The 27,615-nt window shown below is 38.3% G+C and overlaps 1 protein-coding gene across 6 annotated transcripts in view; it reads left to right on the forward strand.

Moving 5' to 3' along the window:
- LIN7A (lin-7 homolog A, crumbs cell polarity complex component) overlaps positions 1 to 27,615 on the forward strand; it is a 245,147-nt gene that overhangs the window by 41,336 nt on the left and 176,196 nt on the right. For all 6 annotated transcript variants that reach the window (XM_081249927.1, XM_081249932.1, XM_081249928.1 and 3 more), the window contains one exon: positions 16,324 to 16,431. The gene's annotated coding sequence lies outside the window, so the exon portion shown is untranslated. The remainder of the gene's footprint in view (positions 1 to 16,323; positions 16,432 to 27,615) is intronic.

The following is a 27,615-nucleotide window of genomic DNA, read 5'->3' on the forward strand; positions in this document are numbered from 1 at the left end:
CTTTCAACTTCAGAAAGCGGAATACTATGGGAAAAATAAAGTAAAGGAAATAAAATAACTATTTTTTAAAAATACCTGACCACTGTTCTTTCAGGTTAGCTGTATTTTGGTCATTACTTCCTATGCTCCTCTAGGATTGTGAGACCGCATTTTAAGAATCACTGTTTTGAATCGCTTGACTCTTATCTACTTTTTCTTCAAATCTATTCCAGTTGCCTCTTTTTCTAAAGCTTTGTCAACCTGAAAAATGAATCCTTGAAAGTTTTCCCCTCTTCTGAATAACATATTATTCTGATACATGGAATGTATTTTTTATTATCTGCTATTATTTTGAATCATATAAAATTGCCATTTGAATAGTCAAACCATTAAAATATTGGCAGTTTCATATAATTCAAACTAATATATGCCAAGCAGTTCATGCATGCTTTCAAATGTGTGATTTATTTCATTCCTTCACATACTCATTGTATACTACATTTTATTTTATTATATGTAATTACATATCAATATCCCATCTAGCTTATAAACTCCCAAGGAAAAGAACAGTCACATTTTTTGTTTTTAATTAAGAACAGCACAAAAAACTTCTGTTGAATGAACAAGTGAAAGTAGCAGTAGAATAGAAGCAAATACTGTTATTGCATTAACAAATCCACTTTTAACATTTCTTAGCTTGCGTTTTTTATATAAGAAACTAGAGCTTCTTATATAACTTTTTCTTGGTTTAAAAAAAAAGAGAAGCAATATAAAATTTCTTCGATATGTGATATGTATCTTTTAATCCAGAAGCATAGATATTCATTCATTCATTCATTCAACAATATGTTGTCTGCACCTACTATGTTTTGGACATCATACTATAGGCATGAGAGACAAAAATAATATAAAATATTTATTGAGTTCTTGTATGCCAGGCACCATTCTAATGTTTTACATATTTGAAGCTCACATGGAACCTATGAAATACTACTTACAGTTATCAAATGGTGAAAATGAGACACAGGGAAGTACCTTGTTCAAGGGTATACAGCTCATAAATAGTAGCGATGGGCTTCAAACCATGCAGTCCAGTTCCAAAGTCTGTCCCCTTAACCACTGTCTAGTACTGCTTCTCACAACAAAATCTGAACACAACACCCACTACACTCTGAGTTAAAAAATCATTTGTATTATTTTCCTCAATGTATCCTGAGCACCTAGACCAATGCCTGGTACATCTTATGTACAGAGTAGCTGTTGTTGCATAAATGAATAAATGTTCAAGAAGAATTCCTCTAGAGAACTGATATACTGAGATAAATCTGTTATAGACATATGAAAAAAAGTATTATAGAAGGTCTTATGATGCAGGACCTAACCTTGTCTGATAGAATTAGGACAGATTTTGTGAGTAACATGTGAGCAGTATTGAAAAGATATTAGCCATAAGACTATCCTTGGTGTAGAAAACAGCATTTGCAAAAGTTTTGAGTCTTGAATTGAGTTAGGTTCTACTGCTGGGTGTTAGTAGAAGATAGCAGAGGCCGGAAAACTGGAAAGTTGCTCTGGGATGGGACTATGAAGGGTGATGTATCTCAATCTTGGGAGATTGCATTTATCCTAAGGGCAATGGGAAGGCAACCGGCTTGTTTTCTTTCTTCGTGTCTCTCTTTCTGTTTGAAAACCTTTTAAAAGTGATTCAATCCAGGGACTTCCCTGGTGGCGCAGTGCTTAATAATCCACCTGCCAGTGCAGTGGACAGGGGTTCGAGCCCTGATCCGGGAAGATCCCACATGCTGTGGAGCAACTAAGCCCGTGAGCCACAAGTGAGCCTGTGCTCTAGAGCCTGTGAGCCACAACTACTGAGCCCATGTGCCACAACTACTGAAGCCCACGTGCCTAGAGCCCGTGCTCCACAACAAGAGAAGCCACTGCAATGAGAAGCCTGTGCACCTCAACAAAGAGTAGCCCCCGTTCTCTGCAAACACAGCAATGAAGACCCAACGCAGCCAAAAATAAATAAATAAATGAATTTAAAAGTGATTCAATCCATTAGCAGTGTTGCTGTTGTTATAATTGCTCTCAACTATATCTCAGCTAGATTTAGCGAAATATCAGTCACTAAAATGGTAAGTTTCAGATTTTAAAACAAAGTAGCAATGTATTGAACCAACCCTCCACAAGGTCAAGGAGAATGACCAGTAATTTAACTGTCTGTTAGAACAAAAATTAACACTTTCAGAGGAAGATAACAGAAATCACAGTTTTTACATCTTTCTCCCACAATGTCTAACATGTAATAAAAAGTACTAGACTTCAAAGAAGTAGTGAAATGTGATTCATTGTCAAGAAATTTTTTTAAGTATTCAAAAGAAAAAGCTCTATGGTGGCTGAGGTATTGGAAAGAGCAGACAAGGCCTTCACATATATTCAATGGGCTTAACAGCAGATTGAAGACAGAAGAAAATGTCAGTGAAATTGAACTTAGATAACTGAAATTCGCCAATCTGAAGGTAGACAAAAAAATTGTAAAAAAATTAAAGAGTATCACTGAACTGTGATAACTGTTATGTGGTCTGATACATGCAAATGGAGTTCTAGAAATATAAGAGAGGGACAATAGGGCAGAAAATATTTGGAGAAATTTTTCACAAATTTGGGGACTAACAAGAAGCTCAGCTAACTCCACACAAGGATAAATACAAAGAAAATACACTGAGGGACAGTATAATCAAACTACAAATGAATATCAAAAGCAAAGAAAGTGTCTTAAGTATCAAAAGGTGGGCGGTGGGGGGCGAGATATATTACACTCAGAGGAATAGCTATATGAATTAAATGAACTGATTTCTCATTCGGAAAAAAAAAAAAAGAAAATGGAACGGCATCTTTAATTGCTAAAAGAAACCAGAATTCTATGTGCTAAAAGAAATCAGAATTTGATGTTCAGCAAAAATATTCTTTTAACAATAAGAATAAAGAAGAAAAATTTCAGATAAGACAAAACAGATAATTTGTTTCAGAGATCTGCACTACTGGAAATGCTGAAGACTTTAAACTATAAAATGTGACTGGGTAGACTTCTTGCTTCTTTATGTATTCTTCCTATTGCATGTCACAGTACCTTACACAAGGCAGGTGCTCAATAAATAATTTTTTTCAGAATCCATGTTTGTAATTAATTAACAAATAAAAAGCAGTTTTGGACCAGTTATCTGAACTATCAATACAATCATTCACCAACTTTTGCAATTTTTGTTTTCCTAGTCCAGTTCTGTTTTTCCTGGCATTTGAAGGTTTTGATTTACCTATACTCTCCAAAACACTTTACTAAAATTAGGTCAATATTTAAAGAGAAAATGAGATTTGTGATACCCAAACAAATTCTGAACAACCAACAATTTTCCTTGAAAGGTTCATGGTTTCATTTTATTCATTTATTACGCCTGAGGCATCCAAGTAATTGCCTTGTGTTTAGAGACTTACACTTTATCATAGTATAACGTATTTAAATATCTCTACCTTTATTTTCTAGATAAAATATGATTTTAAAAGTATTAGTGTGCATTTTTCTGGGATATGCATTAAACTATGGTCTGCAAGAAATAATTATGGGAAATATTCTGCTCTCTCTGTGTGTGTATGTGTATGTGTGTGTGTGTTCGGCCTGCACAAAATTTATTATAGCCCTAAACCTTCTATTCTGTATTTTAATTATCTTAATTTCCAAAACTAGAATACAAACTCCTCATGAACAGAATAAAATTTGGAATCCTTTGCTACAGTGTTTTCTCCCTAGTAGCTGCTCAGCTATTGGTGAATGAAAGAAAGAATGAATGAATATTATAGGTGATAGAATCTCTAGTTAGGTGTACAATCTTCTAAATTCTAGTTATTCCAAAGTTGATATTAAAGAAGTTGGATAGTTTGCCACACAATTCAATTATTTATGTATTGTTGACCTCATAGCCAACGTCATAGATTTATCTATATTTCCTCTCTGTATTCTTACTCTATTCTCCCTTCTGCTCCTGAAACTCCGTTTAGCAAGGTCTCAACCCTTTCCATCTTACTTAACACAATGGCTTGCTTTCTATCTTCACTATATTCCAACTCTTAGAACCAACACCCAACCTGTTAACTGAAACTTTTTTCTCACGGTTTCTGTAACACCATACTTGCCTCATTTTCCTCTTGGTTCATCAGCTTCTAGATATGTAGTTCTATTATATACAGTTTTGGTTATTTATTGAAATGGTTGTATTTTTTCTATAATACATTGATAACATAATATCACTATATTTCCTAATACTAATATATCCTTGAATTCCTATGAATAACTCTGTGTGGTTGTAGAGGGTTATTAGTTTGTTGTAATTTTTGTATTGAGGTATAGTTGACTTAAAATGCTGTGTTAGTTTCTTGTATACAGCAAAGTGATTCATATTCTTTTTCCATTATGGTTTATTACAGGATATTGAATATAGTTCCCTGTGCTATACAATAGGACCTTGTTGTTTATCCATTCTATATTTAATAGTTTGCATCTGCTAGTCCCAAACTCCCAATCCAACCCTCCCCCACTCCCCATCCACCTTGGCAAACACAGGTCTGTTCTCTGTGTCTATGAGTCTGCTTCTGTTTCTGTTGTGATTTTTAATCAATCCCAAAGGTTTTTTTTTTTTTATTCTGCGTAGTCATAAGCAGGATTGCCTAAAGTGAGTGAGGGAGAGAGAACTTCACTATGTTTTGAGCTCAGAAATATGTTCACTTTGAAAATGACAGAAAAAACTTTCCATTTTTCTAACCTGTGGTAGTTTGTATAGAATCAGTCACATCTACAATTAAGCCATTAAGGAAAGAATTCTTTAATAAATTTAATAATGTATTTTTTATTTCTCCATGGTTATTCAATTTTTTTTTACTTTTGTAGTCAATATTGGTAATTTTTCAGAAAATTACCTATTTAAATGATATTTTCAAATTTATTAGTGGGTCTATGAAAGGTAGTCTCTTAAATTTCATATCTCTCATTTTATCTCCTGTTTTATGTCTAAAATTTTTTTCTTTTATTACATTTGTCACAGAGTTTATGCTCTATTTTATCACACACGCTCCTCATCCCTACTTTCCACAAACATGCAAAAACAAAAATAAGTACAACAGAAATCATATATTTTGGATTTATTTATGAATTGTTTCTCTCCTAATTTTAAAAAATTATCACTTTTCTACTTTGATCCCATTTATTTCCATTCTCATATTTCTGTAAACCATTTTCATCCCTTCTATATTCTTTATTTGAACAATTTATTAACGTCTTGGTTTTTTTTAACATGATGCCCTCTTTAAAGCATGTTACTTTACCTCTGAGTATACATTTGGCTGTATCCCCCAAGTTCTCATTTTTCTTTTCTTTTTATCTAAGAAATTTATTAATGCAGATTTTATTTTCTATTTGAACAAATAATTGCTTTGGAAAATTTTTAATTAAAGTTTTTAAATTCTTACTCTTTGTAGGCCTCTCTCCTGAGAGACTATTTCCTATCAATGTCTGATACTTGCCTATCAGAGCTCCCCATTCTTCCCTGACACCCTGCACCCAGCAGTTTCCCCTGCAGACTTCACAGGTCTCATATGCTTTCCTTATGTGCACATGTAGTTTACAGAATTTCCATGCTTCCTAGTTTTGCAGAAAATATAGTTTGTGAATTCCCTTTTTCCTCCCTCCATTCTCCTTGATGCTGTGTATGGTTTCTAGGAAAGCAATGGGAATATAAGTAACTAAGCCATTGCTACTTTTTTTTGGACACTGAATTTGTAAAATATTAATAGTGACTTAATAAATCTTCTACAGCAGAAAGGACCTTTTCTCTCTGCTAAAATTTCTGCTCATTGAATATATATACTTTTTATAGCATTTCATTACTGCTAAAGTTAATGTTAAATTCTTTCATCGACTAATCTAACCTTAATTAATGTTCCGGCACCCTGTATCTGTTCAAAGAATGTATGATTAACATTTTAAAAGCTAACTTGAGTTTGTACCTAGGGAATTATACCAACAATGGTAGCTGGATTACAAGGTATTTTGTAGGAAAATGATAAAAATAAAATGAATCCAAGGAAAAACAGTAAGCTGCCTATTTGAATGTCTTCAATACTTAGAAAACTAAGTAAATCATTAGAATAATCTATTTTTTATCATGGACTCATTAATTATTTATATGACTTAGTGAACTATTCTATGACCTCTTTATAGAGTTTGATTTAATTTGTATGTATGATATGATCAAATCAATTTGTGTCTTAGACTCTTAGCTTTTAAATATAAAATGAAAGGCCATCCAGATTTTTTAAATTGAGGAAGGATATTAATATTTATTAATGTAAGTTTAAAAATACTTTTCATTTAAAAAGTATTATCAAGATCCTAATTTTTATGTTTTTGGTAATAGGCTCTAAAGAATGATCTATACACAAGATCCGCTCTTGCCCAAGCTACATGTAAGCCTTCTACATATAAGCTTATTACTCATCACAATATCATAGTCTCTCCTCTGGCTAACAAAAATGTCTCTAAAAATTCTAGTGGTAGATTTATATTAATAAGGACTAACCTGTCTCATAATATTAAACTGCATGCATATTTCAAACTATCATATATCATTACCTTTCAAAGTTGCTACCTTCTACTTGGTTAATTTCCAACACTACCTTTTGGTTACAATTGAACACAACATAATGTGTGTTTTTTCACCCTCTTATTTTACAACTTTAATTCAAACCTCCTTTGATTACTTGATTAATAGTTTACAGGTGCTCTGTGGACTCTGCTTCTAAGAGTAAACTGGGGCTTCCCTGGTGGCGCAGTGGTTGAGAGTCCGCCTGCAAATGCAGGGGACACGGGTTCGTGCCCCGGTCCGGGAAGGTCCCACATGCCGCGGAGCGCCTGGGTGGGTGAGCCATGGCCGCTGAGCCTGCGCGTCCGGAGCCTGTGCTCCGCAACGGGAGAGGCCACAGCAGTGAGAGGCCCACGTGCTGCAAAAAAAAAAAAAAAAAGAGTAAACGGGATACCTTTGTCAAAAGCATTATAACCTCATTGTGGTTATTGTATTAATAATTTCTATGATTACTTACATTAATGCATTTTTTTATTTTTATTTTTTGCTTTATAACAAATTTAATCAGTTATACATATACATATATTCCCATATCCCCTCCCTTTTGCGTCTCCCTCCCACCCTCCCTATCCCAACCCTCCAGGCGGTCACAAAGCACCAAGCTGATCTCCCTGTGCTATGCGGCTGCTTCCCACTAGCTATCTACCTTACGTTTGGTAGTGTATATATGTCCATGCCACTCTTTCACTTTGTCACAGCTTACCCTTCCCCCTCCCCATATCCTCAAGTCCATTCTCTAGTAGGTCTGTGTCTTTATTCCTGTCTTACCCCTATGTTCTTCATGACATTTTTTTGCTTAAATTCCATATATATGTGTCACAATACAGTATTTGTATTTCTCTTTCTGACTTACTTCACTCTGTATGACAGACTCTAGGTCCATCCACCTCATTACAAATAGCTCAATTTCGTTTCTTTTTATGGCTGAGTAATATTCCATTGTATATATGTGCCACATCTTTATCCATTCATCTGTTGATGGACACTTAGGTTGTTTCCATCTCTGGGCTATTGTAAATAGGGCTGCTATGAACATTTTGGTACATGTCTCTTTTTGAATTATGGTTTTCTCAGGGTATATGCCCAGTAGTGGTATTGCTGGGTCATATGGTAGATCTATTTGTAGTTTTTAAAGGAACCTCCATACCGTTCTCCATAGTGGCTATACCAATTCACATTCCCACCAGCAGTGCAAGAGTGTTCCCTTTTCTCCACACCCTCTCCAGCATTTATTGTTTCTAGATTTTTTGATGATGGCCATTCTGACTGGTGTGAGATGATATCTCATTGTAGTTTTGATTTGCATTTCTCTAATGAGTAAAGATGTTGAGCATCCTTTCATGTGTTTGTTGGCAGTCTGTATATCTTCTTTGGAGAAATGTCTATTTAGGTCTTCTGCCCATTTTTGGATTGGGTTGTTTGTTTTTTTGTTATTGAGCTGCATGAGCTGCTTATAAATTTTGGAGATTAATCCTTTGTCAGTTGCTTCATTTGCAAATATTTTCTCCCATTCTGAGGGTTGTCTTTTGGTCTTGTTTATGGTTTCCTTTGCTGTGCAAAAGCTTTGAAGTTTCATTAGGTCCCATGTGTTTATTTTTGTCTTTATTTCCATTTCTCTAGGAGGTGGGTCCAAAAGGATCTTGCTGTGATTTATGTCATAGAGTGTTCTGCCTATGTTTTCCTCTAAGAGTTTGATAGTGTCTGGCCTTACATTTAGGTCTTTAATCCATTTTGAGCTTATTTTTGTGTATGGTGTTAGGGAGTGATCTAATCTCATACTTTTACATGTCCCTGTCCAGTTTTCCCAGCACCACTTATTGAAGAGACTGTCCTTTTTCCACTGTACATTCCTACCTCCTTTATCAAAGATAAGGTGACCATATGTGCGTGGGTTTATCTCTGGGCTTTCTATCCTGTTCCATTGATCTATCTCTCTGTTTTTGTGCCAGTACCACACTGTCTTGATTACTGTAGCTTTGTAGTATAGTCTGAAGTCAGGGAGCCTGATTCCTCCAGCTCCATTTTTCGTTCTCAAGATTGCTTTGGCTGTTCGGGGTCTTTTGTGTTTCCATACAAATTGTGAAATTTTTTGTTCTAGTTCTGTGAAAAATGCCAGTGGTAGTTTGATAGGGATTGCATTGAATCTGTAGATTGCTTTTGGTAGTAGAGTCATTTTCACAATGTTGATTCTTCCAATCCAAGAACATGGTACATCTCTCCATCTATTTGTATCATCTTTAATTTCTTTCATCAGTGTCTTATAATTTTCTGCATACAGGTCTTTTGTCTCCTTAGGTAGGTTTATTCCTAGATATTTTAATCTATTTGTTGCAGTGGTAAATGGGAGTGTTTTCTTGATTTCACTTTCAGATTTTTCATCATTAGTATATAGGAATGCCAGAGATTTCTGTGCATTAATTTTGTATCCTGCAACTTTACCAAATTCATTGATTAGCTCTAGTAGTTTTTTGGTAGCATCTTTAGGATTCTCTATGTATAGAATCATGTCATCTGCAAACAGTGACAGCTTTACTTCTTCTTTTCCGCTTTGGATTCCTTTTATTTCCTTTTCTTCTCTGATTGCTGTGGCTAAAATTTCCAAAACTATGTTGACTAAGAGTGGTGAGAGTGGGCAACCTTGTCTTGTTCCTGATCTTAGTGGAAATGGTTTCAGTTTTTCACCATTGAGGATGATGCTGGCTGTGGATTTGTCATATATGGCCTTTATTGTGTTGAGGAAAGTTCCCTCCATGCCTACTTTAGCAGGGTTTTTATCATAAATGGGTGTTGAATTTTGTCGAAAGCTTTCTCTGCATCTATTGAGATGATCATATGGTTTTTCTCCTTCAACTTGTTAATATGGTGTATCAATTTGCGTATATTGAAGAATCCTCGCATTCCTGGGTTAAACCCCACTTGATCATGGTGTATGATCCTTTTAATGTGCTGTTGGATTCTGTTTGCTAGTATTTTGTTGAGGATTTTTGCATCTATGTTCATCAGTGATATTGGCCTGTAGTTTTCTTTCTTTGTGACATCCTTGCCTGGTTTTGGTATCAAGGTGATGGTGGCCTCGTAGAATGAGTTTGGGAGTGTTCCTCCCTCTGCTATATTTTGGAAGAGTTTGAGAAGGATAGTTGTTAGCTCTTCTCTAAATGCTTGATAGAATTCGCCTGTGAAGCCATCTGGTCCTGGGCTTTTGTTTGTTGGAAGATTTTTAATCACAGTTTCAATTTCAGTGCTTGTGATTGGTCTGTTTATATTTTCTATTTCTTCCTGATTCAGTCTTGGCAGGTTGTGCATTTCTAAGAATTTGTCCATTTCTTCCAGGTTGTCCATTTTATTGGCATAGAGTTGCTTGTAGTAATCTCTCATGATCTTTTGTATTTCTGCAGTGTCAGTTGTTACGTCTCCTTTTTCATTTCTAATTCTATTGATTTGAGTCTTCTCCCTTTTTTTCTTGATGAGTCTGGCTAATGGTTTATCAATTTTGTTTATCTTCTCAAAGAACCAGCTTTTAGTTTTATTGATCTTTGCTATCGTTTCCTTCATTTCTTTTTCATTTATTTCTGATCTGATTTTTATGATTTCTTTCCTTCTGCTAACTTTGGGGTGTTTTTGTTCTTCTTTCTCTAATTGCTTTAGGTGCAAGGTTAGGTTGTTTATTCGAGATGTTTCCTGTTTCTTAAGGTAGGATTGTATTGCTATAAACTTCCCTCTTAGAACCGCTTTTGCTGCATCCCATAGGTTTTGGGTCGTCGTGTCTCCATTGTCATTTGTTTCTAGGTATTTTTTAATTTCCTCTTTGATTTCTTCAGTGATCACTTCGTTATTAAGTAGTGTATTGTTTAGCCTCCATGTGTTTGTATTTTTTACAGCTCTTTTCCTGTAATTGATATCTAGTCTCATAGCATTGTGGTCGGAAAAGATACTTGATACAATTTCAATTTTCTTAAATTTACCAAGGCTTGATTTGTGACCCAAGATATGATCTATCCTGGAGAATGTTCCATGAGCACTTGAGAAAAATGTGCATTCTGTTGTTTTTGGATGGAATGTCCTATAAATATCAATTAAGTCCATCTTGTTTAATGTCTCATTTAAAGCTTGTGTTTCCTTATTTATTTTCATTTTGGATGATCTGTCCATTGGTGAAAGTGGGGTGTTAAGGTCCCCTACTATGATTGTGTTACTGTTGATTTCTCCTTTTATGGCTGTTAGTATTTGCCTTATGTATTGAGGTGCTCCTATGTTTGGTGCATAAATATTTACAATTGTTATATCTTCTTCTTGGATCAATCCCTTTATCATTATGTAGTGTCCTTCTTTGTCTCTTCTAGTAGTCTTTATTTTAAAGTCTATTTTGTCTGATATGAGAATTGCTACTCCAGCTTTCTTTTGGTTTCCATTTGCATGGAATATCTTTTTCCATCCCCTTACTTTCAGTCTGTATGTGTCTCTAGGTCTGAAGTTGGTCTCTTGTAGACAGCATATATATGGGTCTTGTTTTTGTATCCATTCAGCCAATCTGTGTCTTGTGGTGGGAGCATTTAGTCCATTTACATTTAAGGTAATTATCGATATGTATGTTCCTATTCCCATTTTCTTAATTGTTTTGGGTTCGTTATTGTAGGTCTTTTCCTTCTGTTGTGTTTCTTGCCTAGAGAAGTTCCTTTAGCATTTGTTGTAAAGCTGGTTTGGTGGTGCTGAACTCTCTCAGCTTTTGCTTGTCTGTAAACGTTTTAATTTCTCCATCAAATCTGAATGAGATCCTTGCTGGGTAGAGTAATCTTGGTTGCAGGTTTTTCTCCTTCATCAGTTTAATTATGTCCTGCCACTCCCTTCTGGCTTGTAGAGTTTCTGCTGAGAGATCAGCTGTTATCCTGATGGGGATTCCCTTGTGTGTTATTTGTTGTTTTTGCCTTGCTGCTTTTAATATGATTTCTTTGTGTTTAATTTTTGACAGTTTGATTAATATGTGTCTTGGCGTATTTCTCCTTGGATCTATTCTGTATGGGACTCTCTGTGCCTCCTGGACTTGATTAACTATTTCCTTTCCCATATTAGGGAAGTTTTCAACTATAATCTCTTCAAATATTTTCTCAGTCCCTTTCCTTTTCTCTTCTTCTTCTGGAACCCCTATAATTCAAATGTTGGTGCGTTTAATGTTGTCCCAGAGGTCTCTGAGATTGTCCTCTGTTCTTTTCATTCTTTTTTCTTTATTTTGCTCTGCATCAGTTATTTCCACTATTTTATCTTCCACGTCACTTATCCGTTCTTCTGCCTCAGTTATTCTGCTATTGATCCCATCTAGAGTATTTTTTATTTCATTTATTGTGTTTTTAATCAATGCTTGATTCATCTTTAGTTCTTCTAGGTCCTTGTTAACTGTTTCTTGCATTTTGTCTATTCTATTTCCAAGATTTTGGATCTGGGAAATAGAATCTTGGATCAGCTTTACCATCATTATTCTGAATTCTTTTTCAGGTAGACTGCCTATTACCTCTTCATTTGTTAGGTCTGGTGGGTTTTTATCTTGCTCCTTCTCCTGCTGTGTGTTTTTCTGTCTTCTCATTTTGCTTATCTTACTGTGTTTGGGGTCTCCTTTTTGCAGGCTGCAGGTTCGTAGTTCCCGTTGTTTTTGGTGTGTGTCCCCAGTGGCTAAGGTTGGTTTAGTGGGTTGCGTAGGCTTCCTGGTGGAGGGGACTAGTGCCTGTGTTCTGGTGGATGAGGCTGGATCTTGTCTTTCTGGTGGGCAGGTCCACGTCTAGTGGTGTGTTTTGGGGTGTCTGTGGACTTTTTATGATTTTAGGCCACCTCTCTGCTAATGGGTGGCGTTGTGTTCCTGTCTTGCTAGTTGTTTGGCATAGGGTGTCCAGCACTGTAGCTTGCTCGTCGTTGAGTGAAGCTGGGTGCTGGTGTTGAGATGGAGATCTCTGGAAGATTTTCGCCATTTGATATTATGTGGAGCTGGGAGGTCTCTTGTGGACCAGTGTCCTGAAGTTGGCTCTCCCACCTCAGAGGCACAGCACTGACTCCTGGCTCCTCAATTTGGGATGATTTGTTGTCTATTCATGTATTCCACAGATGCAGGGTACATCAAGTTGATTGTGGAGCTTTTATCTGCTGCTTCTGAGGCTGCTGGGAGAGGTTTCCCTTTCTCTTCTTTGTTCTCACAGCTCCTGGGTCTCAGCTTTGGATTTGGCCCCGCCTCTGCATGTAGGTCGCCGGAGGGCGTCTGTTCTTCACTCAGACAGGACAAGGTTAAAGGAGCAGCCTCTTCGGGGACTCTGGCTCACTCAGGCCGGGCGGGAGGGAGGGGCACGGAGTGCGGGGCGAGCCTGCAGCGGCAGAGGCCGGCGTGACGTTGCACCAGCCCGAGGCGCGCTGTGCGTTCTCCCAGGGAAGCCACCCCTGGATCCCAGGACCCCGGCAGTGGCGGGCTGCACAGGCTCCCGGAAGGGCGGTGTGGTCAGTGACCTGCGCTCTCACACAGGCTTCTTGGCGGCGGCAGTAGCAGCCCCAGCATCCCACACCCGTCACTGGGCTCCGCACTTTCAGCCGCGACCCGCGCCCGTCTGTGGGGCTCCTATAAGCAGCGCTCTTAATCCCCTCTCCTCGCGCACCAGGAAACCAAAAGGGAAGAAAAAGTCTCTTGCCTCTTCGGCAGCTCCAGAGTTTTCCCGGACTCCCTCCCGGCTAGCTGTGGCACATTAGCCCCCTTCAGGCTGAGTTCTCGCCGCCAGCCCCAGTCCTCTCCCTGCGCTCTGACCGAAGCCCGAGCCTCAGCTTCCAGCGCCACCCGCCCCGGCAGGCGAGCAGACAAGCCTCTCGGGCTGGTGAGTGCCGGTCGGCACCGATCCTCTGTGCGGGAATCTCTCCACTTTGCCCTACCCAGGTATGTGGGGAGTTTCTTGCCTTTTGGGAGGTCTGGGGTCTTCTGCCAGCGTTCAGTAGGTGTTCTGTAGGAGTTGTTCCATGTGTAGCTGTATTTCTGGTGTATCCGTGGGGAGGAAGGTGATCTCCGTGTCTTACTCTTCCGCCATCTTACCCGGAAGTCCCCCCATTAATGCATTTTTATGTAGTTCATCTCAGCTGCACAAACACATTCTCTTATTAATAACATAATTGTGACATCTACAAAGTTTGATCCTTCTCTTCTTTCAGGTCGTAACTCAAATGTTATCTTCTTGGCAACGTCTTCCCTAGCCATCCTATTTAAAAATATACCTCCAACTTCCCTACTCTCTATCCTGAATTATTTTGCTCCATAGCATTTATCATCCTCTGATAATTTATATTTTACTTATTTGTTTGTTTATGGTCTGCCTCTCCTATTTAGAATTTAAGCTTTATGATATCAGGAATAATATGTGCCGTGTTTATGCTCCAGTCACTGCTGCCAGAATAGTTCCTGGAATGTAGTACGTTCTCAATAAATATTTGTTGAATAAACAAAGGAACAAAACCCAGAATAATACGGACATTATAGGAAAAGATACATAGGAAGTGTCAGGGGTGTTAAAGAAAGTAATATTTGACATAATCTTGAGACAGAAAATAAGAATGAAGTCTCTGTACTCTGGATTCATGTTTACAATAAAGATGTTAAATTAATAGTGAAATTATGATCTGAGCATCGTCTATGAAAGGGTGGGAATATAGTAGAAGCTAGAAATCTGAGTCAGATATGCTCGTGCTATGCTGCGTCTTCATTTCCCTTCAGATGCTGGGTCTCATTCAGTCATCCTCATTGTGACTTGCCTCTCACTGTAAAGAATACTTTGCTTGAAAAAATTAAGACAGCTCCATCTCTATTGGTTTTTTCCTGTCTTCTGGCATGGATGGTACTCTGGGAAATAAAAACCCCCCATATAGTTGGTTCCTCTACTATTTAAGGTGCTCCTCAGTGTCTAATGAAGCAAAGGGTTCTATAACTGAGTAAGTAAGGGCATCAGTACCAAAGCAGCTGGAATCATAGCTCATTTTGCCACTAGTGCCTGATGCAGGATGAAGAAAGTAGCAATATGCCAGGTGGAGATAAGTCACTTAGCTGGCTGATCACATCAAATTGCTCTCAATATAATCAGCTGGGACACATTTACCAAACTGGCATTTTAAATCATTATAAGGAAGTTGAATTAATTACCTGGTTATATGTTTTAATATTATGTGTTCAGTATGTGCTCATAGCAAGCACTTAATAAAAATGTTAACCATTATATACAGAAGGAAAAAATAGAACAAATAAAATCATAGCTGATTTCTTGGTAATGTTAGACTTATCTGTACATAATGACTCTGGAATATTGTCCTAATCATAAACTCGTTAGTTATCAATGAATGTTTTTGATTACCCGAAAATCTGTACTGAGGCATCAGCTGAGAAAATTAGGAAAAACGGACTGGAACCTATAACACTTAGCACCCGAATGTCCTTATGTCATTTTCCATTTAAAGTCAATCACAATTGGATTGAAACTAATTTGTAAATTTCCCTGGCTCTTCGTTGCTGTATGTCTGCCAGCCCCTGAATCACAATTCAGCTGTGCTGCGTCCTGCATACATTCCTCTTAAGAGGCTTTATTGGTTGGTTGCGATGAGGTTTTACACAGTCCCTCAATCCCGCAGAGCTCATTGTCCTGCCGTTTTCACATTTCATTACATGGCATGGAGAAAACGAAACATGGGAAAGACCGGGGCATAGTATACATCATTTTTCTAACCTTTGAAACTGATGACAAATGGCCATAAAAATGCACTTTAAATCCTAGTATAAGTGACATTGAAATGAATGTAAATGGTGAGTTCTGTGGGTCCTCTGTCTTCCTCTTCCATTAAAAAAACTACTGAATACTACTGCCTTGATACCATAAGAAAAATTTGTTATGCTTTTTTAAAGCTGTTTTTGGAACTAAATTATTTTGTTCTTAAGGACTTTAAAACTCTGACAACGTCAAAATTACAATGATAAAGAGTTTACGAAGGCTTTTATTTATCACTTCAAAATAATTGTCAGAGAGCCTCTAAAATTTTACTCCTGGCACAGGAAAAAAAAAAAAAAAAACTACCAAACTTTTAACACTGGCTACGTTATGAAGCCATATTTTTAAAATTTGATTTATTAAAGTCAGAAGTATTATTTTTTAATTTAAAATATTTAGCAACAGGGCTTCCCTGGTGGCGCAGTGGTTGAGAGTCTGCCTGTCGATGCAGGGGACACGGGTTCGTGCCCCGGTCTGGGAAGATCCCACATGCCGTGAAGTGGCTGGGCCCGTGAGCCATGGCTGCTGAGCCTGTGCGTCTGGAGCCTGTGCTCTGCAACAGGAGAGGCCACAACAGTGAGAGGCCCGTGCACAGCAAACCAAAAAAAAAAAAAAAATTTAGCGACATAAATGTGATCAAAAAATAATAACTCTCACTTCATTTAAGCCCTTAGTTTTTATTGAGGGCATTTATGACAGTCCATAAATTCATTTGCCATAAATAAGAAAATGCACTTATTCCACTGTATGTATTTCCCCAGTGTTTTTGTAGGGGACAGTTGACTTCTTTATCCTACTGCCCATTATCCTACCATGCATCACCCTACTGCCCATCTTATTTGGGAAGAATTCCCCTGATTCAAGTGATAAGAGAATTCTGTCTTCTACTACAGAAACTGAAGGATCCAGATATCACCTCTCCCTGACCCCCTAAAGAGCCAGCTCATGATACTGAATCAGTGAAATTCTTCAGCTTTGACTTTGAATCTGCAAAGATGCAGGTACGTTTGAAGACATTAGCGTAACAGTACTGTGAGGCTTGCAAAGGTGCCAAGAGTGGTATCCGTAGCATGAACTAGACTGTATTCCCTGATTTCTAACTGAGACTGATTCTCCAGCTTTTGAACTGAAGTTTTTTAACTAATCATTATTCATTCAGGAAAATAATTTCTCCTTAAGTTCTCCAGAGTTGGTGGTGTTGCTTACAATAAACACTCTGGTGAAGAAATTGGTATTTGTGAATAGATTGTAGTCAGCAGATGCTTAGAGAAAGGAGGATTCTTGGGTTCGATGTTGCCTAAACAGTGCTGAAGGGGAATGCAAATCTCCTGTTATTATCGACAGGTGAAAATCTGGCAATGAAGGTATGCAAGGCATGAAGGATTCAAGACTATAGGGCGGGGTAGTTACTTATAATCATACTGAAAAGCTTGAGGAGAGAAAAAGAGGATAAAACCTGTGCTGTCCGTATGGTAGCCACTAGCCACATACGGCTAAGTAAACCCTGGATACTTGAAAACTTAGTGCTTAAGAACAAAAGAATGTAAAATATCTCATTTTTAATTTGCATACTGCTTATATGTTGAAATCATAATATTTTAGGCATATTGGGTTAAATAAATTATAAAAATTAATTTCATATGTTTATTTTTACCTTTTAAATTGTGGCTTACTAGAAAATTTTAAATTACATAAGACACATTTCTTTTTTTTTAATTTTTTAAAAAATTTTTATTGGAGTGTAGTTGATTTACAATGTTATGTTAGTTTCAAGTGTATGGCAGAGTGAATCAGTTATACATATACATATATCTACTCTTTTTTAGATTCTTTTCCCACATAGGCCATTCCAGAGTATTGAGTAGAAGTTCCATGTGCTATACAGCAGGTCCTTATTAGTCATCTCTTTTACATATAGTAGTGTGTATATGTCAATCCCAATTTCCAATTTATCCCTCCCCCTCTTAACCCCTGGTAACCATAAGTTTATTTTCTACATCTGTAACTCTATTTGTTTTGTAGGTAAGTTCATTTGTACCCTTTTTTTAGATTCCACATATAAGCGATATCATATGATATTGGTCTTTCTCTGTCTGACATACCTCACTCAGTATGACAATCTCTGGGTCCATCCACGTTGCTGCAAATGGCATTATTTCATTTTTTATGGCTGAGTAATATTCCATTGTATATGTGTACCACATCTTCTTTACCTATTCCTCTATTGATGGACATTTAGGTCGCTTCCATGTCCTGGCTATTGTAAATAGTGCTGCAGTGAATGTTGGGGTGCAAAACATATTTGTGACTCACAATTTATAGCATTGGTTCTGAAAGAGTGAGGACATAATAGGTGTGGTTATATGGGTGAGATTCTTAGGGCTTAAAACTATACCCTCGTTATCCAATCCCACTAACCAGATAAAGAAACCCCTTTCCATTTGCTTAAAACACTGTAACTCCCTTGCATGAGAGTGTTCTGCGGATAATTAAGTCAATTTTCTTCATATCCAGTGGTCCATCCTTCATGGTTTCCAGGCTTCCAACTGGAGCCATATACCAGCATGTTTCCTACAGACTCAGAGAGCTTCAGAACTTTGATATTTATGTGTGTAAATATGTGGGAATATTAGTGAAAATAGACGGTGCTCCACAAAAGAGGGAGCAATAATGTACATATATACACTACCAAGCGTAAAATAGATAGCTAGTGGGAAGCAGCCGCATAGCACAGGGAGATCAGCTCGGTGCTCTGTGACCACCTAGAGGGGTGGGATAGGGAGGGTGGGAGGGAGGGAGACGCAAGAAGGAAGAGATATGGGAAAATATGTATATGTATAACTGATTCACTTTGTTATAAAGCAGAAACTAACAGACCATTGTAAAGCAATTATACTCCAATAAAGATGTTAAAAAATAAAAAATAAAAAAGGAGCAATATAATTTGAAATTGGGCTGAAGGTATTACTGTGAGCACACCTCCCAGAGAGTCCTGATTCATTCAGTGTGTTACTCAGTCAGCTGACTTGGGTCTAATTATTTGCTTCCCTAAAATGACCTGTGACTGGTTACCCACCTAACTTGCCCAGACCTTTCAGGGAGTTGTACACTGAGCCAAGTTAATTCCCAGTATCTCAGACTGCCATTGCAATCTGCTGGAAAGAATGAGAGTTTATTGCAGTTAGTAGGCTGGTGGAGTTCTGGCCAAAGTCTGTCTCTTGGTTGACCCAACTGAAGCCAAATTCATAGTGATTTTATTTCACAATTCCTAACACTATTCTGTACATTTCATTTCTGCTGAAGTTAACTGGAGTTTATTTCTGTTGCTCACAACAGAGGGCACTCACTGGCTGATGTAGATTTATGGAACTTAGCAATGTCTTCCATTGATTGGAAAGGGTACTGATGTTTATACGAATACACCTATTTTAAATTTCAGCTTTGAAACTAAATAACTGTGACTTTGAACACCTACCTTCTTCACTTGTAAAATTAGAATATTTGACCATCATTTGGCTTGCCTCCAAGCCTAAAATTCTTGATTCTTTACACCATAACTGAATCTACATGTAGTGTCTCCAAACTACATTTTTTTTTTTTTTTTTTTTTTTTTTTGCGGTACGCGGGCCTCTCACTGTTGTGGCCTCTCCCGTTGCAGAGCACAGGCTCCGGACGCACAGGCTTAGTGGCCATGGCTCACGGGCCCAGCCGCTCCGCGGCATGTGGGATCCTCCCAGACCAGGGCACAAACCCGTGTCCCCTGCATCGGCAGACGGACTCTCAACCACTGCACCACCAGGGAAACCCCAAACTACATTTATTTTTAACCCAGTGGTTTGACAGCTCCCACCACAAATACTCAATGTGTCAATAGAATTAGAATTATTAAGAAAGGCTGCTCTAAATCTGAGGTTTTTTATTTTCCTGCTCAGTGGTATATTCACCAAAGTTCTAAAACATAAACCTACATTCACTAGTTTATCCCCTGAAAAAATGTTTCTCCCTATTTATTTTTAACCCTATAGTTACAGCCTTTGATTGTTAATTTACAACAGTTACAACTAAATCAATTTCTTTAGTCTACAGTAGAACATAATCTCCAGGCCAAAGAGGAAGACAAATACAAAAAGAACAATTTTACAAATATATCACAACAACTGTGGTAAGTGCCACAAAATTTAATAGGGTGGGGACTTCCCTGGTGGCCCAGTGGTTAAGAATCCGCCTGCTAATGCAGGGGACATGGGTTCGAGCCCTGGTCTGGGAAGATCCCACATGCCGCGGAGCAGCTAAGCCCGTGCACCACAACTACTGAGCCTGCACTCTAGAGCCCACGAGGCACAACTACTGAGCCCATGTGCCACAACTACTGAAGCCCACACACCTAGAGCCTGTGCTCCACGACAAGAGAAGCCACTGCAGGGGGAAGCCCGGGCACTGCAACAGAGTAGCCCCTGCTCGCTGCAACTGGAGAACGCCCATGAAGCGAAGACCCAACACAGCCAAAAATTAATTAATTAATTAATTAAAATAAATTAATAGGGTGTTCTGAGATCACATAATGAGGCACCTGGCAGATAACTGCCTCTGAAAGAAGCAATGTATTTTTCAGGGGTATGCTAAAGGTGAAATCTGGATCACTCTCAGGCTGGCAGCTGATGGGTACAGGCCTTCTGCAGCTGATGTGTTAAATGCAGATCAAACTGAAGCACAGGATAATGTGTGATGTACCAGTTTGCTGACATCAAAATGCTTTATTAATCCTCATTTCCTCTTGGAGTTACGGAACCTGAAATCTCAAAGGGCTTAGATCCAGGTTTCCTCCCCTCACCAGCCCAAATAGGTGTTCATATCACTTGGGAAGGATAGTAATGAAAAGGCAAATAAATGCCTTCTGTTTGCTTCAAACATCAAGATATCTGCAGAACTCTGCCTTACATGTATGAAGCCTTCCCTGGTTAGTTCTACTTTCTTTTAAACTAAGAGAATAAAAGTTCTCACTTGCAGGAAATAAATCCAGAATTCTTAAGAAGCAGAGTCTCATAAGAATCCACTATCCACAAAGCAGAAAGTAGATTTTCTTTTAGGCCTAGTGTCCTCATTTTCTTTGCCACTTTAGTTTAATTTAGGGCATGTGTTTATTTTCACAGAGGTATTTATAGAGAGAAGAAGAAAAGAAAGAAAAGTTTAAATTTGAATTTCTCCAATGCCTTCAAGACACTGGGCCTTTCTCTAAGGGACATGAATGTGTGTATTTCCTTCATAGTGACAGCTTCCTAAACATGATAGCCTGGTTAAGTGCCACTCTCTGGAGAGAGTAGGCTGGGTTATTACTGATACTTCATCTACATGGAAAAACCACTCAGTCACCTAGTCCTCATCTTTCCAGTCTGTAAAATGTGAACAATAATAAGATTGAATAAAATACAATTCTGAAGTGTTTGGCACAGTGCCTGGCCAATATCTACTCATTAAACATTAGTTATTAATATAGCCATCATTATTGTTTTTAACAAATAACCAATACCAGAATAGTGGTGGGGGTTGGGGGAGGGGGCACAGAAAGACAGAGAAAGGAGCACAGTCATGTTACACAGACAACCTCTGAAAATATTTTAATTTATATAAAACCTATGGTCACCTATATTATACATTTTAACTACTTCTATTGACTATGCATCTTTGGATTGACTTTTATATATTGCATTACACGGCAACATATTGCAATGTTTAAAAGTAAGGTCTCTGGAGTCACAATACCTGGATACAAATGCAGTCTCTACCATTTTCAGGCTCTGCAATGTCAGGCAAATTACCTGTCTGAGCCTCTATTATTATATCCTTAAAACAGGGGTAAACACAGTGTCTACCTCCTAGGATTGTTGTGAGAATTGAATGAGATAACATATGTCAAGTTTTCAGAACACAGCCCGACACAAAGTAAACATTCAAGAAATATTAACGCAATATAATTATGTTATATCAGATATCATAATTATATATCAAATATGGTATATCAAATATCATAGATTTTTGATATTCTTCCCTAAGAATCAATAGTGTTTTCTCATTTCTTATCCTGGGAAGCCTATTTAAGGGTTTTGCTCAGTGTGGTAAGAGTTGATCTATCAAATTTTCATTGAAAAGTTGAGGCTAAAACAAGCAGTGTTGCCAAATCTCAAGTTTTTAAGATTGATTTAAGCAATTTCATGGTATCAATCATAGTTCAGTCATAAAAATAAAGAAACCACTCTGCTATTTTAAGCAGGGAGAAATTTAATACAGTGAACTAGTGACTTAAAAATATGTAGGGGGCTCCCCTGGTGGCGCAGTGGTTGGGGATCTGCCTGCCGGTGCGGGGGACACAGGTTCAAGCTCTGGTCTGGAAGGATCCCACATGCCGCGGAGCGGCTGGGCCTGTGCGCCACGGCTGCTGAGCCTGCACTCTGGGGCCCGCGAGCCACAGCTACTGAAGCCCATGTGCCATGGCTGCTGAGGCCCGTGTGCCTGGAGCCTGTGCTCTGCAGCGGGAGAGGCCGCCACGGTGAAGGGCCTGCGCCCCACAGCGGGGAGTGGCCCCCGCTCGCTGCAACTAGAGAGGGCCTGCATGCACCAGCGAAGACCCAATGCAGCCAAAAATTAAATAAATGAATAAATAAATAAATTTGAAAAATATATATATATATAGGAAGGCCTGGAGAAGCAGCGACTGTGGAAAGCATTCATTATTACTCACTATTACTCAGTTTTATCACCAACCATGAGGGGATTAGAAAGTTTCAGGATCACAGGAAACTTCCACTAATGATCTCAGGTCACCACTACACCAGATGAACAACTTCCAAGGGGATCCAAAGGAACTGCAAAGCATCACAGTTGTTCAAGCCCATGAGGTCTACTTACTGGATGAAGAACAATGATTTCTGCTTCTCTTGGCATTTTGAACTTTGTGGCCTCTGCTTGGTGGACTCCAAACCAGGAACCTGCTGGCAAGAGATTCTGGGAGATGCATTTCCTAGACTTCCAGTTGCTGTGATATGAGAACAGGAAGGAAAAAAAATAAGGGTGCAGGCGTTTGGTCCCTCCAAAATAATACACAGCACAGTCATTCCTTTGTCCATTCAGCATTCATATAGAACCTTCTACCTATATTCAAATTTAAAAATAGCATTCTTAAATCTAACATGTTATAATTATTTCTTATTCAAATAAATATATGCTCACTCTCTCCCTATAAAGGTATGATCCCAAATTCCATCAGTTAATTTATTCAAATCAGGGTGATATCCTTCTAGTTTGGTCACAATATTTTGGGGTAAACTTTAAACAATAAATTATAAAGTTAACAACCACAAAAATACTTTATATAAAAATAGTAGAGGGCTTCCCTGGTAGCGCAGTGGTTGAGAGTCCGCCTGCTGATGCAGGGGACATGGGTTCATGCCCCGGTCCAGGAGGATCCCACATGCCGCAGAGCGGCTGGGCCCGTGAGCCACGGTCACTGAGCCTGCGCATCTGGAGCCTGTGCTCTGCAACAGGAGAGGCCACAACAGTGAGAGGCCCGTGTACCGCAAAAAAAAAAAAAAAAAAAAAAAGGAAAAAATGACATAGGTTAATATACATAAATATATGCATAGAAAATTAAGCAAGAAAGTATGCCTGGGCACTGTAGTGATTTCTGCACCTGGATGTGAATCAATAGTTGATACTAACTATTTCCTTTTTCTGGTATCTGTTCTAAGTCATCTTTGTCCTCACCTGCTTCTGGTTCTTTACCTGGTGGAGTGCCATGTAAAGAAGAGTTTCCCTTCTACTTCACAGGCCACCCCACTGTGTAGTAGAGACCTTAGTTTTCCTTAACAGGAGCATTCATCCCAAACCGTGCAGTAAGCCCCTTCGTTGCCTGTTGGTTCATTGACAATGCACCTTCTAGTTTTCTAGACATTTTATTTTGTCCCATGGTAGAAGTATTCCTCCCTTACGCATCAGAGAACCCAAAGTTGTTAGGACAGGACTTGGGACAGTAGTAGTGAGATGAACCGCTCCCACTTATTCCCTTAGGGCCAGACCCACATGTTCTCATCGTCCTTTTAGGTGATAGGGTAGCTGATAAGATCAGCAAATCCCAGGGGTATTAGTTTATTGCCACACATGGCACAGTAAATGAGTTGCTTGGTCATAAATAATGTTTGAGACTCTATGACAGTCAGTAAGGCATTCAGTGGGCCCAAGGGTTGATGCTTCTGGGAAAAGATTATGGAACTGAGAAGGGATATCCATATACACAGTGTCTGTTCCACAGAGCTCAGATTGCTACCCTTAATAAGATGTAAAAATTCAATACATCAATTTGCCACCAGGTGACTGGCTGGTCCTAGTGAATGGTGCCATACTGGGGACTCAGCTTTCTTAAGTCTTGACAGACTGGATATTCAGCAATAGTGTTCAATGGCCAGATTAGCCTTGGAGAAAGTATGCCCATATGGCTTAACTTTTGTACAACTTCCATCTGAATGGCCTTGGACACTTTGTTCTTGAATTCATTGAGCAAGCACTGGGGTGGCTGTTGAAGGAGACTGATTAACATCTATAGGTCAAGTCATCTTACCTACATGATTATTAAGAGTCTCTGCAGTGTATGCCCTTTGGTGAGGCGGTGTATATACAGGATACAGTTATCTTCACACTCAGTAATTACCTAAAAGGTTCTCCTCTGCTGATCTCCCATTTACTCCTCCCCTAGTGTCCCTGTTACTTATGCTCCAGTTATGTTCCTTCCATGTTCATCACTATTCAGTAAATCTGTTGAGACCGTCTATTAATTGGTATATACAGACTTATGATGGTTTGACCTATGAGTTTTCAACTTCATGATGGTGCAAAAGCGATACACATTCAGTAAAAATTGTATTTCAGATTTTGAATTTTGATTTTTGGGGCTAGTAATATGCAGTATGATACTCTCTTGTGATTCTGGGCCATGGCAGCTAGCCTCAGCTGCTGGTCAGCCACGCGAGGGTAAACAACTGACACTTTTACAACCGTTCTATATCTATACAACCATTTTGGTTTTCACTTTCACCACAGTATTCAAGAAATTACATGAGATATTCAACACTTTATTATAAAATACGTTTTGTGTTAGATGATTTTTGCCCGGCTATAGGATAGTATAAGTGTTCTGAGCATGTTTATAGTAGGCTAGGCTAAGCTATGATGTTTGGTAGGTTAAGTGTGTTAAAAGCATTTTCGACTTACAGTGCTTTCAACTTACAATGGGTTTATCAGGATGTAACCCCATTGTAAGTTGAGGAAGATCTGTATCCATATATCTTGTCATTCCCATCACCAGCAAAGTGAAACACTAAATGTACTGCTCAAGCTTCTACCTGCTAGGAAGATCTCCCACTGTCTTCCAGGACCCTAACTGAGTGGAGTTGTTATGTTATATTTTGTAGTTCTGACTGGTTGCAAATCTGTTTTCTTCCTTTTTTTTTTTAAGATTTTTTTTTTTTTGATGTGGACCATGTTTAAAGTCTTTATTGAATTTGTTACAGTATTGCTTCTGTTTTATGTTTTGGTTTTTTGGCCCGGAGGAATGTGGGGTTTTAGCTCCCCGACCAGGGATTGAACCTGCACCCCCTGCATTGGAAGGCAAAGTCTTAACCACTGGACTGCTAGGGATGTCCCACAAATTGTTTTCTTATATAAACCACCCTTGGAAGTTTCCTTTTTCATTCAATTGTTTATAGAAACTCCCCATGATGTCGCAATGCATATTGAGAGAGAGGTGGCAATGGGTGCTGCCTGCAGAATTTAGAGGGGCCTTTTTCTCAATGGTGGGGGGTGGGGTGCAAGATGTAGCAATTTATCTTTTACTCTGGAGGGAATATGTCACCGTGACATAGGCCACTGGCACTTAAGAAACTTCACCGAGATAACGGGCCCCAGAATAATCCTAGAGATTACTTCCTAACTTCTGGCACATCGTGCATCATGACTAGGCGTCTGAGATATTTCTTGACTCTTGCCAACCAGACCTAAAAAGGATGTCATCAGTGTAGTAAACCCCAAACCCTATGGGTTGAAGAGATGGTTATGATTCCTATAGAGAATTCCTGTGGTGAGGCATAAAATTAAAATAACTCTGCTAGGTACAATTAAAAAAAATTTAAAAACTGCTACCAGTAATATTTTTTATGAGTATAACTTCAGAGACAGCGTGCAGGTTTTGAATTTATGTGAATTACTATTTTAGGAAGATTCAAAATTGGGTGAAAAATTATTTTCATATCTAATTAGCAGATTTATAAAATAAAGCCAATGAATAAAAGTGATATCTAAAAAAAGTGATATCTAAGAATAGGATAGGAATATTACATAAAAAGAATAAATAATCATGTAAAATGGCAAGAGGTAACAAATAGAATCATAAGACAGAAGTTAGAAATTAAAAATGAATTTTAGAGAGAGAACGAATATGAAGCAAAAGTACGGATAAGGCAGAGGAAAAAAAGCAATGATTATAAAGAATGCTAGTATAATCTACTTATGAGTTATTCTATCATAATTATTTTTGTTTTTAAATTAGTAACTATGAAAGGGAAAATATCCCCAGTGGTAAGCATATATGACTGGTATAGAAGAAAAAAAACATTTTGCTACAGTGCTGAACCAGAAAAATCATAGATTTTATTTGAAATTTAAATGTGCCCACTGTTCATCTTTATGTCGATATTTAAAACTCAAATATGCTGATTCATTATTTTCATTTTCTTAGTTGCCATTGTTCTGAAAAAAATTTAAGTATTTCTCTTGAATAATTCAATGTCATTCTCTCCTAGTAAAGTTAGTCACCTTCATGCTACTGTTATAAATTAGGAAGATGTTGCTGGTTTTAACAATACCTTTCTTTGCTTTAGCTGAAACATAATAAATACAAAAACATAGATTTCCCCCAAGTTTCTTCCATTTAATGTTATTTAGTAATTCTTTTAGTATTTAACATTCACATTTTATTACCTTTATTTTATGGCGATGTACATATAACAGACTTTTAAAAATCACAATATATGTCTAGATTCTTTAATTTCGCTAAGTCTAAAAGTGTCAGCATTTCACATTCTTAATACTGCAATGCTGGAAGGGATTGAGAGAGAAGCATCATTAAAAGTTTGTATTAGGCATCCATGTAGTAGGATTGATACCATGTTGACTATAGTATGAAACCTAAGTGCTCATTTTCATCTGGTAACATATAATCTAATTTATAAACCACTCCAAATCCCTCCTCACTTTATATACCTGTGAATAAAAAACTTTTTTTTTTTTTTTTTTTTTTTTTTGCGTTATGCGGGCCTCTCCCTGCTGCGGCCTCTCCCGCTGCGGAGCACAGGCTCCGGACGCGCAGGCTCAGCGGCCATGGCTCACGGGCCCAGCCGCTCCGCGGCATGCGGGATCCTCCCAGACCGGGGCACGAACCCGTGTCCCCTGCATCGGCAGGCGGACTCTCAACCACTGAGCCACCAGGGAAGCCCTAAAAAACTTTAATCTCATTTCATTATTTTATAATTTGTTTTGTAGTTTATAACTTATAGTTCTAAGTATTTGTCAGCATAAGAGTTTAATGACTAGCATTCTGTTCTTTGTTTTACTTTCAGATTTCAGCTCTGCCATTTTTTTTTTCTTTTTTTCTTTTTTTTTTTTTTTTTTGCGGTACACGGGCCTCTTACCGTTGTGGCCTCTCCCGCTGCGGAGCACAGGCTCCGGACGCACAGGCTCCACAGCCATGGCTCACAGGCCCAGCCGCTCCACGGCACGTGGGATCCTCCTGGACTGGGTCACGAACCCGTGCCCCCTGCATCGGCAGGCGGACTCTCAACCACTGCGCCACCAGGGAAGCCCTGCCATTTTTTAAATTACAGTTTTATTGAGATATAATTCACATACCATAAAATTCAGCTATTTAAAGTGTACAGTTCAGTAGTTTTTGGTATATTCACCACTATCTAATTTTAGAACATTTGGTCACTCCCAAAAGCAACCCCATAGCAATCATGACTTGTTCCTCCTTAACCTCAGTCCCTAGAAATCACTATCTACTTTTTGTCTCTGTGGATTTTCCTATTCAATACACTTCATATAAATGGAATCATATATGTGGCCTTTTAATCTAGTTTCACTCA

The sequence above is a fragment of the Mesoplodon bidens genome (genome assembly GCF_964165515.1).
Source record: "Mesoplodon bidens genome assembly, chromosome: 11".
In the NCBI taxonomy this organism is placed as follows: Eukaryota; Metazoa; Chordata; class Mammalia; order Artiodactyla; family Ziphiidae; genus Mesoplodon; species Mesoplodon bidens.